The sequence below is a fragment of the Syngnathoides biaculeatus genome, chromosome 15 (assembly GCF_019802595.1).
Source record: "Syngnathoides biaculeatus isolate LvHL_M chromosome 15, ASM1980259v1, whole genome shotgun sequence".
NCBI lineage: Eukaryota > Metazoa > Chordata > Actinopteri > Syngnathiformes > Syngnathidae > Syngnathoides > Syngnathoides biaculeatus.
In genome coordinates, this window is record NC_084654.1 from 18,903,999 (window position 1) to 18,916,001 (window position 12,003).

The 12,003-nt window shown below is 40.9% G+C and overlaps 1 protein-coding gene across 1 annotated transcript in view; it reads left to right on the forward strand.

Annotated features, from left to right (window-relative positions):
- The first annotated feature begins 307 nt into the window (after positions 1-307).
- The window catches only part of LOC133513243 (uncharacterized protein C14orf132), a 118,793-nt gene continuing 107,097 nt past the window's right edge, over positions 308-12,003 (forward strand). The window contains 2 exon segments of the mRNA XM_061843828.1: positions 308-571; positions 4,066-4,118. The gene's annotated coding sequence lies outside the window, so the exon portion shown is untranslated.

Here is a 12,003-nt window from a genome sequence, read left to right on the forward strand (position 1 = left end):
AACGCTGAAAAGTTACAATGAAATACAACTCTTGAAATTGTGATCACTTTACATTTCAAATTCAAATCCTGTTTTCTGTGGCATTACAAATTCAAATCCTGGTGGCACTAATTTACTTCCATAGTTTTGGCACCAAGGATAATAATGATGTAGGATTGCCCACGACAAGGTCTTTATCTCATAATTTGAGCCAAATCTTGACACGATTGTATCATTTTTGTATGTGAAATGCGTGCATGGTGCTTTTCCTTTGTGTTTCCTTTGTGGTTTGTGATTTTCTACTGGTCTAGTGTGCATCATTGTTTTGTTATGATGTCTGGACAAAAAACTCATCAGCTTCCAGCTGAGTGGGGAGGAGCCTCTGCTACAACATGGACGCCACAATCCAGTTTGCTGCATAACTGTGGCTTCTCTACGTTATCGTTCTTTTTTTTTTTTTTTTTGGTCAGCTTCACTTTGCTTCCTGCACAGAAGACCTTTGTGCTTACTTCACAAGCAAGAGCTTCATATGAATACACGTTTATTTCGACTCGACTGTTTTGTTTTGTTAAGACGCAAAAGGCAGTGACCAGTGAGTAATGAAATATAGTTTGTCTGTCATGATGATGGAGGCTGCCAAAATATCACATTTGTTGTGTTTATGTCAAATAAGAGCAGGAGGCAGTCCATTGGCCTAAAGTATGTATATACAACATCATTTATGTTTCTGCAACTTTGGTCAACAGGTTAAAAAGGGGCTAACACGTAGCTAATTGGGTCACATTCATGTTGTTTTATGTTATCTGGCTGACTTTCGCAGTTAATTTGATAAGGCTAAAAGCTTTCCGGACGGTCAAACGTATTCCATGTTGAACATATTTGAAAAATGTCGCTTGGCTAACCAACGTTAATATTAATGTTAGCAGCTAAATTGGGCTGGTTAACCGAGCAAAACATGATCTAGTTGAATTTGTCCGAGTAGCGTGTAGTCAACCAAATAAAAGTCATCCAGCTAACCTTTATCAAGTCAAGCCATCGTTCTTGGAGTAGAATCTTCTAGCTAACATTATTGGACTAATTAAATTGGGCTTAAATTAATTTTCACCACTCACAAATGAGCCTTTTATGGATTTTTTTTTGTTTGTTTTTGGGAGGGGTAGCGGGTTCCCATCCTCCACTGTCTGCCAAAACTGTCAAGTACGAGGTGTTTTTGTTGGCTTGCTTTAAGTTACACAATTCCTAATAAAGCACTAAAGCAAGCCTTGTGTGCAAAATACTCCATTCCCAACAATTTGGATCCACAAAGGCCAAAACTTACAAACGTAATCCAGCAACTTGCCGGAAAACAGATGTTAGGTAAGGACACAGTTGCCATGACAACAGTCTGTTCCTTTGTTTATCTTCCAGGCTTTCCTTTTTAATTGCCTCAATTATATTATGTAAATTGGGATTAATTGCGTAAACGTGACGTCACTAGGATGAACTCATGACTTCCTGGAAGGAGCTTTTTTTTTTTTGGGGGGGGGGAGGATGCAAATTTGGTGTACTAAAGTTGAAAACCAGGAGGTGGCGCCATCGCTCAGTGTAAGGTAACAGGGTTAACAAGATCAATTTCACCCATCCATCCATTTTGAAAAAAATGCTTATCCTCACTAGGGTCACATGCCTGATGGAGCCTAATCCAGCTATTTTAGGGCGAGAGGCGGACTACACCCTGAACTGGTCACCAGCCAATTGCACTCGCTCACAATGCACGTATTTGGAATATTTCCACCCTCTCTCGCAGTAACGACACTCTCACCAGCGTGGTCGAGAGTCGACCTTTTTTTCCGTCAAAAAACAAGCAATCAACGGAAAACAATTCGGGCCTCCCTCGGCCTCTGCGAGCCGCTCGATAGCAACATGTGCTCACTTCCTAATTACATAGCAGGCGAGAGGCTTCTTTGTGAGCGTGGGGTGCAGCCGGTGGGGTGCAAGTGGGCACTAATCAATCTGTGTATTATACCCGAGCTTGTTTGTCAGCATCCGAATGTGTCGGGCCGCTCTCTTTAATTAGCTTCTCCGGCGTGTCTATCAATGTCTTCCAATTACGCGTCTGTAATTACCACAGTTGTTGTTTTGTCACCCTTGACGGGAGCCTTTTTCAACACGTGGCATTCGCATTACGCACAGTGCTGGCTTGTCTAGCCAAACGGATGCATTTTCATATAAACGGGGTGACGAACTGGAGTATGATTGGATTGCTAAATTGTTCGTACGCTTTCTTTGTTTATAACGATTTTTTTAAGTGATCTAATGCCGTTTATCCCAACCTGTATTGAGCCAAGGAACATATTTTACATTTGGAACAATACTATGGGATTCAATCCAATTTATCCATCCATTTTCTTTTGCCGCTTATCCTCACGGGGCATGCTGCAGCCTATCCCAGCTGTCAACGAACTGAACTGATCGCCAGCCAATCGCAGGGCACATAGAGACAAACAGCCGCACTCACAATCACACCTCGGGGCAATTTAGACGGTCCAACTAATGTTGCATGTTTTTCGGATGTGGGAGGAAACCGGCGTGCCGGGAGAAAACCCACGCAGGCATGGAGAGAAGATGCAAACTCGACACAGGTGGGGCCGGGATCGAACCCGGGTCCTCAGAACTGGGAGGGCAACGCTTCGCCAGCTGCGGCAACGTGCCGCCCAATCCAATTCGTGTCACAAAAAAGTGATCACATCTCAATTTACTCGCAAATTTAACTACTTTGTCGCTTCCGCCTCGTATGAAAGAAACATATACATGTTCTGCCCGTCATGATGTCATTCAAATTTTTTGTAGTTGATAATTTTCCAAACAAGTAACTGAAATTGGATAATCACAGTACTTCTAATCGTAATAGTGCAGACCCCCACCACTTTATTTTGGCTCAGCGGTACTAAATTATTATCTTCACAGATATCCATCTATTTTGTACCCCCCCCCCCTAATTTACGGCATTAACATTTATGAATTATTCACTGAGAACCAAAGGGAAATGTCAAAAGGTGACCTATCCTCATTTTAGATCATCCCATTAATAAGTAGTTGTACCAAAATGTAGTTGGTTCAACTCCTCACAAGTTTTTTTTCTTTAATTTATTTTTGTAATGGTGCTGAAGAACAAGTGAGCAATCACGTAACATTTGCAAAGTTATCGTAACCAGTGGTGATGATTTACCCAACTGTAAATGACGAAAGTGGAGTTTAAAACAATATGAAGTACTACTATAGGGGAATTTTAACTACACTAATTTGAGTTGTAATGTATACATGGACACACACAACATTGTGCGGGGATGCTCAAACAGGCCGAGTGGTTGTGTGTGAACAATAGCAACCGTAAAGTCAAATACGACAGGGACTAATCTCCAACGTACACGGAAGCGTGTTGCGGCCACACGTTAAACTTCAGTAAACCTCTCCCCAACAGATGTTTTTTTTTTTTTTTTTTTAAATATGCATTGATCTCAAATGAGTCCAATGCGTATTTAAAAAAAGAAGAAAAACCGTCAGTCAGAGAGAGGTTTACACAGGTTAACGTATGGTCGCAACACGCTTCTGTGTACGGGGGCTGAAGCCTATCCCAGCGGTTTATTTTCTTTTTTTCGGCGCAAACATCGACTTCGGCATTAAATATGGGTCCCCTATGCAAAGTGTCTCACATTTTTCCACGTCGTTTTGTTTATTATCACCTTCAAAATGTTTAACGGTATCGGACAAAACTCTGCGTGACGACGTATTTTCGTTTCGTGTCAACGGACTTAGCATTGAACGATGCTTTGCTTGACCGGCAATATCGTCATTTTGGTGATGTATGTGCACGAGCTCTGTAGTTTAGTCGACTTACTCCAAAGTAGAAACGGCGTCGCAAATCGCGGTCCCGCTTGCTCCGTTTGGCACAAGCGACAATAGACTAACTAAATAATAAAAGCGATTTTTGTTGCAAAGTCAGCGTCTATAAGACAACACTCCACTCGCACACATTTTCATTCACACAATGCATCGTTCTCAAACTTAATATACAGTGGTTGACTTATTTTTGTTTTACATTCTCAGGACGGCAGGCGACCCATAATGTTGCTTCATCTTCAGAAAACCGACAACTAAAAGTGAGTAGATTTGCAGTTTTTGTTATTATTATGTTATTTTTATCATATTATTATGATTATTATCATTTGAGCATATATAAAAAAATAGGTAAATAAATAAATATAACAATATATATTATATATTATTATATTTGTTCTTATTATGTTGTTGATATTGTTTTTGTTATACGGCAGTTAACTTTGTGTTATATTTGCATCGCCGTTAAAAATGTTGAAATGTATGTCTGTAAAAAACAAACAAAAAAAATCGCTTATACAGTTGAATGTAATGGTTAGACCCTGGAAATACAATCAAACTATTTCCTGTGGGGAACGGGCCGCACACACCTGCTGATGGCTGGCATCATTAGTGCGCCAACGGGTGCTAATGTGCAAACAGCTCAGGACTCCCAAACAGCGCGAGACGTTTATGTTGGGGGAGGCAGACGAGACCACAAAATGCTTCCACGACAGCCGAGAGACAACTTGACGAGAGATCACAGATCACCTCTGTGTGTGCGCGTGGGTGTCTCGCCAAGAGAGTGACGGCGTGGGCAGCAGCCGCCGTGTGGAGGAGGCTCACCTCTATTATCTTGCACATATTGAACACCTCTCCACTGCCCACCTGCAAAGCGAAATCTTACAGTGTGTAGTCGGTACGCCTCCGTGGTCTGCGGTGTCCGTACATTCAAAACGTGAAATAATTTGGATTCGGAATCTTCAATGCACTGTTTACTGATTTTAAATTGACTTGACGTTACATCTTTGCCTATTGTGTCGATTTATAAGAACTCGATCTAAATAATATAGTGTTCAAATGCAAAAGCAGATATCTATTTTTCGGGTGAATTTAGTTTATAAAGTAAAAAAAAAAAAAAAAAAAAAAAGCAGGTTAAAGTTTTAAAATGATGTATTAACACTTTCATGGGCAGGGTGGCAATTTTTTGCCTTATTGAGATAAAAGTCTCCTAACAGGCCACAATCAAGGAAATACTTCTTTTTCGTTTATGGTTAAGTTACATGATAACTTTACTCATTTATAATCTCGGCCCCAAAATCTAACTGCTAACTTTGACCGATGAGTTATCCTCTCTTGATACCAAATTATGGCTTCAGATTAAAGCACTTAAATATTTTGATATACTGAAGGATATAATGCGTGAAAGTCATGATGTCCCAAAAATGGGACGCTGCCCACGAATGGGTTTTAAGCAATTAAAAGGCTAATTTGGAATAATTCACTTTTTTTATAAAATGTCTTTCAGAGGTCATTTAGTCGCAAAACGAGACAACTACAAGGAAATAGGTAAATAAAGTCAAGTCCAAAAGGTTTGCAAAAATATACAATTGCACTAAAATAGGTATCGTGCTCAGGAAAAAAAAAAAAAAACATTAGGTGTGTACTAGAATTGTAGTCTTTGGAACTAATCCTGAACGTTAACTTTAATTTACTTAAATTAAACCGTAATTGCGGCACAGTGGATCAGCTGGTAAAGCGTTGGCCTCACAGTTCTGAGGACCCAGGTTCAATCCCGGACCCACCTGTGTGCAGTTTGCACGTTCTCCCCGTGCCTGCGTGGGTTTTCTCCGGTCACTGCGGTTTCCTCCCACATCCCGAAAACATGCAACATTAAATTGGACACTCTAAATTGACCCGAGGTGTGATTGTTAGTGCGACTTGCCTGTCTATGTGTGCCCTGCGATTGTTTGGAAAACAATTCAGGGTGTACCCCGCCTCCTGCCCGTTGACAGCTGGGATAGGCTCCGGCACTTCCCGCGACCCTCGTGAGGATAAGCGGCAAAGAAAATGGATGGATGGCTGGATAACGCGTAATCCTAACTTGACCAAATTTGGAAGATTTCCGAGCGCATGGAGCGAGAGCCACCAGACGCCACAGCAAGCCCACGATGTTTATGAATAAATATTTATATCAGGAGATGTATCACATTTGCACGTCCGCCATTATTCCAAAGGTGACGTTAGCGTGATAGGAATGCAGTAACCGTATATTGACATATGGCTGATTATGCAGATCACAGCCCGGTTGAGTGCAAGTCATGTTGGCGGGGCTCAAGTTTCATAATAATGTCACATTATGACATTTATTGGAGCCACGTTATGGAAGCAGACTTATAATGTCAGTGTGATTGGATCTGCCACATTTTGTGATATATATAAGATCTGAGGCGATTTCATGAAAAGCAACTTAAAGCTGCCGTTCACGCCCCATTTCATCCTCGACGTCTCTGCCCCGCTCGGAAAGCGAACCGTGACACCAAACGAAGCGTCGGCCGCGTGAACTTATTTGAGTCCTCCATCACGGCTCCCACGCCGTTGTTTTCTCGCTCGTTTCATTGGAATTCAGCCGACCGGGCTGAATAATGCAACACTCGTACTTTGGCCTCAGACCGATCGAGTTTACGTCAGAGGTTTGTATGTTGCATGAGGACTAACCCGGGATGGATTTAGAAGAACAAAAGCTTTGAAAAGGGCAGTTATGAACATTGATCCTTCTAATGCTGGGTACACGGAGATCATCAACGCTTTTTTATGTGTGAGCAACTCCACACATGGCAAAAAAAAAATAAATAAAATTGATACTCACTGCTCTCTTTGTTGACATTGCAAGTCAATTCAATTTTTTTTTTCCATGTCAATGTGAACAGTACAATTCCAATTTTTCTTTTCCATATCTAACCCAGGCCTTTTTCATGCGTGGCTAGATATAAATTAAATATGTATCAGAACCGAGCGCAGTCTGGGAGCTGATGGGGAGCGCATTCACCCTACTGTATATATCAGAGGTGCTCAATGCGTCGATCGCGAGGCAGTTTGGGTCGATCGCGACAGCGTGCCGTTAAAAAAAAACAACACAGCTGTATTTTTCTGACCTTTAGCTCACCGCGCATGTGCAAACAACGACAATTAGTACAGGAAAACACGCTAGTCAGCGAGTCTCCCCCCCCCTATTTTAACCCCTCCATGAAGAAATCTTATCAAACATGAGTATGGATGCTGGAGTAAAGAAGAAAACACAAACTCACATTTACACATAAAGAATCCTCAAGATACTTTAAAATAAATACATTTTCAATTTTTGTAGTGGGTAGATCTTTGTGACTTGGTCATTTTATTGGGGGAAAAAAGACATCACCCATGGTCCACTGCGAGAGGCTGGCTGCTTGAAAAGTAGATCTTGGGGTAAAAAAAAAAAAGACTGGGCACCCCTGGTATATATCATTAAAAGGTGACTAATATTACATCCCGTTTGTGCGCATGCGTCATGGACACATTGTGTTCTCAGTAGAAGCCGGCATTTGTTTTTGTACTTAACCAGTCACTGTGATTTGACGGGCGCGTATGCGCCCAAGCGCCATCACACTCGCAGATCTGCACAGTCGAGCACGAAAAATCACATGCGTAAAATTTGTTAAGAGTAGAAATACATTGATATTGAAAGACGTCATTTATTTTCTGTAGTCTTGACTGACATTTATTTACGTGTTTATTTCATAAATGTTGCCAATAAAACAAGCCTGATCCTAAACAATCAGCATTCACCCGGAAACAGGAAATGCAAGTTGACCGTACTGAGCATGTTCGGAAGTTCTGCCAAAAGCACGTTTCAAGGTTCTTCACGTACTGCGAGCGCATTTACGTCGAAAGTCATCAACATCATGAGCAATGTCAGAGGAAATTCAGTTAGACTGAAATCATATCTGGGATATAACTGGTAATCTTTCAATATCTAACTATAATAAGTATGAGATTGTGATTTACTTTGACTTGATCTAAATTGTAACGTTAGATTATAGACAATACTTAGTTTTGAAATTGAATGTCTATAAACCTCTTTAAAAATGTCTGTCTGTTTGTGCAGTGTCAATAAATTATGAATATGGTATTAGGTAACAACTACAGAACATACTCGTGTATAACAACTCGGTACGTTATTTTAAGGTCTTGAGATTCCAGCCCTAATCACACCCGCAACTTTATATCTGCGGGCATGACTGACCACACCCGTGCATTTTTCAAATATGAGTGACTGGGTTTAACGCAAAAAATCTGAACTGGTCATCATGCGATGCGCTGTGAACGTAGCCTTATCACGTGTAGTGTACTCAGGATGTCCAGAATGCAAAACCAGATGTCAGGCGTAGTATCAAGACTGACCTTTCAGCACATTTGCGATCGTAAATACGATCATTGTTGATTTCCACGAGCAGATTGGGGGGGGGGCAACCATAATAATCCCTCACGGTAATCTGTGACTATTTTTTGCCCATTTCTACTCCAGGTTATGGATTTTATTTTTCAAAATGACAACCTAAATTGAGCTCGGTAGTGTCGAGGAAAAATTACAAATTGTATTTGCAACGTCTATTACACATCGGGCAGCAACAGACGCCTTTCGCGGCAGCTAAATGTTAATTAAATCTCTCTCGAACCCAGTCTGGAAAAATTGAATTGGACAGCCTCCCGAGTTGAGGAGGGGACGGCAAGGTTAAGGAAACGCAACAAAGCCGTGCGCTGTTTTCATTGAAAATCAATACTGTGCTTCTCATTGCTGCTGCATTCAAGGCACACTCAGGAACGGAAGGGAAAACCTCATTTTGTCATTATTCTGAAGTATTCTAAGATATTTCTTTTTAGGAAAACATATCACATCACGTTAAGAACTATGTTCTGAACATAAACTGACTTTGTTTTTAGTTGCAGTGGTGACTAATCCACTCATATAAATTATCCACTGTCCATTTTCAAGAATAAACTCTTCCAATTTTTGAACTTCAATTCCCATAATTTCAATCAGTTTCCATGGAACACGACACATTAAGGACAATGACTGTTTAAAACACAGCTGAAGGTCAGGCGTGTCCTTGCGCAGGCGTCCCCCAAACAAATAAGCAAACGTGTATAGAACCGTTGCCCAAAGTGCTACTAACAATATGTCATAGTAAATTAAATTCCTAAACGCACACAATACGAGCAGCGTGGCCTCTCTTTTCCAATCAGTACAGTTAGGCAGGCGAATGAAGACGATGGCGGAAAAAAGACCACTGGTGCTGGCCTTGTGATGTCACGTGCTCCCCTGAAATCACGTCATGGGGAGATTATATCAGAACATAGTAAACGAGATCAGGTATTCCCCATTATTGAAAGATGGAATTAAAGCCAAATGAATTGGAGGGAAATGCATGCATGTATAGTACATGCGAAGGACTTTTGTTGTTTTGGAGGTTAGCATATTACCAGTGTTTGGGAATAACTAATTACCGTAATTCCCATCCTACAGAGCGCACCTGGTAAGAAGCCTCACATTTGTCAAGGAAATGCCGTTTGGTACATACATACGCCGCAGCTGTGTAAAAGCCGCAAGCGCCCGCATTGAAACACGAGATATTTACAAAGAAAGATGGTACAGAGAGAGCTAACACTAGCGCTACAACAACGCTAGTTCCATGCTAACACTAATGTTATCGCCGCGCTAACAAGGTCGGTTAAAAAAAACAAAAACATGCCGAGTAAAAATAACTGAGGCGTGGCAGTAACACGCTCGCGCAGCGCTAACAGGGCCAGACCGGTAAAAGTCACTTCCTCGGCACATACATTCCGTTGATCTCACTCTTACCTTTTCCGCTCAAGTGCCCCCTTGCGGCCGTCAGGAAAAAAAGAAAGTACAAATTAGCCGCATCACCGCATGAACCGCAGGGTTGAAAGCGTGTGAAAAAAAGTTGCGTATTATAGGTTAGAAATTACGGCAAATGTGAAAAGATTATGTAATTTAATTACAGTGGGGATAAAATGGGTAGTGAAATTACAGCTGCTTTTTCATATTTCCATGTTAAATTTTTTTGTTGCGTTTAGAAAGATCACCTCAAAAGTTCAGATTTTTTTTTTTTTCCATGTCACTTCTTCCTCTTGAAATCGACGCTTGTGATTGGTTTCTTTCTGGCCACGTGTCAATTCTGCTGTAGTCTCAGGTATGACCTCGAAGCGCCACCTTATCCATATATTAGTTTGAAATTTTGTAAAGGTTGGACTAGTTAGTAAGTAACAGACAGAACACTGACTTTTGAAAAAGATTTTGTAAGTAATTTTGTACTTTAATGGAACATACACTTATCTGGGTTGTCAGATGAAGTAATAATTTTATTTGCACACATCTGTGATTAGGTTGACAGTATTATGCTTTCCACATGCTGTAAATAAACATTTTTTTAATTTAGTATTTACATTCCATCATATTTATCAGTTTATTTGTGTAAAGAAGACATTTGTCGTTGATTCCAAAATAATCTGTGGTTCAATCCACTTTTTTTTTTTTTTTTCCCAAGGAACATTTTAATGATTTGAGACCCCTGATTGTATAATTCTCTAAATATATCAGTTGATGTTGACTTTTGTTTTTATGTTTAGTTTCCATAGCGTCACACATTTCAGTCGGGCGATTTCACCACTGTACTTGCTAATAATGCTGGATAGAAAAAAAAAAATTGTAGCTGAATTTGCGAACTGGGACGCGCGAGTTAGAGGACAACAAAACGTGACCTTCCTATGAGCGCAGATGACATTAGCAGTGGTAAACCTCCCCGTTTAGGACCGTGTTAATCCGCTGCATCGCTATCTGATTACCGCGCGGTGAACGAGCCGCCGCATTAAAAATTAACCTCCCAGCTCAATTAGAGCTCGGTAAGAGCAGTTAATTTTGTCAGCAGCCAGGTGCGTGTCAGGTGTTGATTTTTTTTTTTTGCCGTCGTATTACGGTGCCTACCGTACTTTGGAGCTGATTGAAGCGAAGGCGAGTTTTTATTAGCAGCCGGGAACGGTCCACCTGGGAAAGGCATGCGCGTGGCATTTCAGCAGCGCAGCAGGGCAATTAACTCGCAGTGCTCGCTGGCGCTCTGTTGTGGCTCAGCTCGACCGCTTTGATTTGGATATACTGTACATGGCGAGTGCCGACGCTTGGGGGACACGTTAGCATGCAGTCATCACGGCTATTAATAGCAGATTTTAGGGCTTTTAATGATTTAGTTGCCCTGTTCTTTGTCCACGGGTTTATGGAATGATTATACAACATGCATTTTAATGAGTTTAAAAGTTTCTCTTATCCGTGCAGGGTAAAAAAAAATACATCCAAAAATCTTTAATAGTACTGGAATAAGGAGACAAATGGATTTGTTTTTTGCTGCAGATTGGAAAACATGTATAACATCAAAAGGTGAATATGAGATGAGGTCAGAGTTTTAGCTTCTATTTCCAGGTGTTTACATCTTTATCGCTTACACAATTTATTGTAGAAAATGTATTATTATGTGGGCAAAATGTATTGGAACAGATATGTTTAAAGTAAGACTTTTTATATAGTTGTTTGCATGCCATAACCGTATCAAACCTGTAACCCGTTGACATCCGCAGGCTTTCGCATCCAAGTTAATCACCAGACTTGAACGCTACAGAGCATGCACATTGGTTTCAAAACACATGCATGTTTTGTTTTAATGCACCATTTTTTTCTAGGGTTTGGGTCAGGGTGACAAAGTATTGTAACGTGACTGTCAGCTGGGTTTGGCCTTTCACGTTGTTAACAATAAATAACCCTCAATTACAGACTTTATCTGTCGGTCAATCTGTCAGTCCCTCGGTCAATCTAGTAGTACTGAAGGTTTATAGATGCTATTGTCTTCACTGTCTTGATTGGGTCAAGCCCTGTTAACTTTTCGTTAATCTCGATTGCAACTGTCAGTTTCTCCTGGCCAGTGTACCGTGTAAAGGATTTGATTGACCGGAGTCTCTGGATCGACTCATTCTCAGATCAAGGAACTGCATTCGAAATGAATGACCATGAATTTCAACCTTTCACCATTATGAAGGCACGAATACAAAAACCTCGCTAATCAC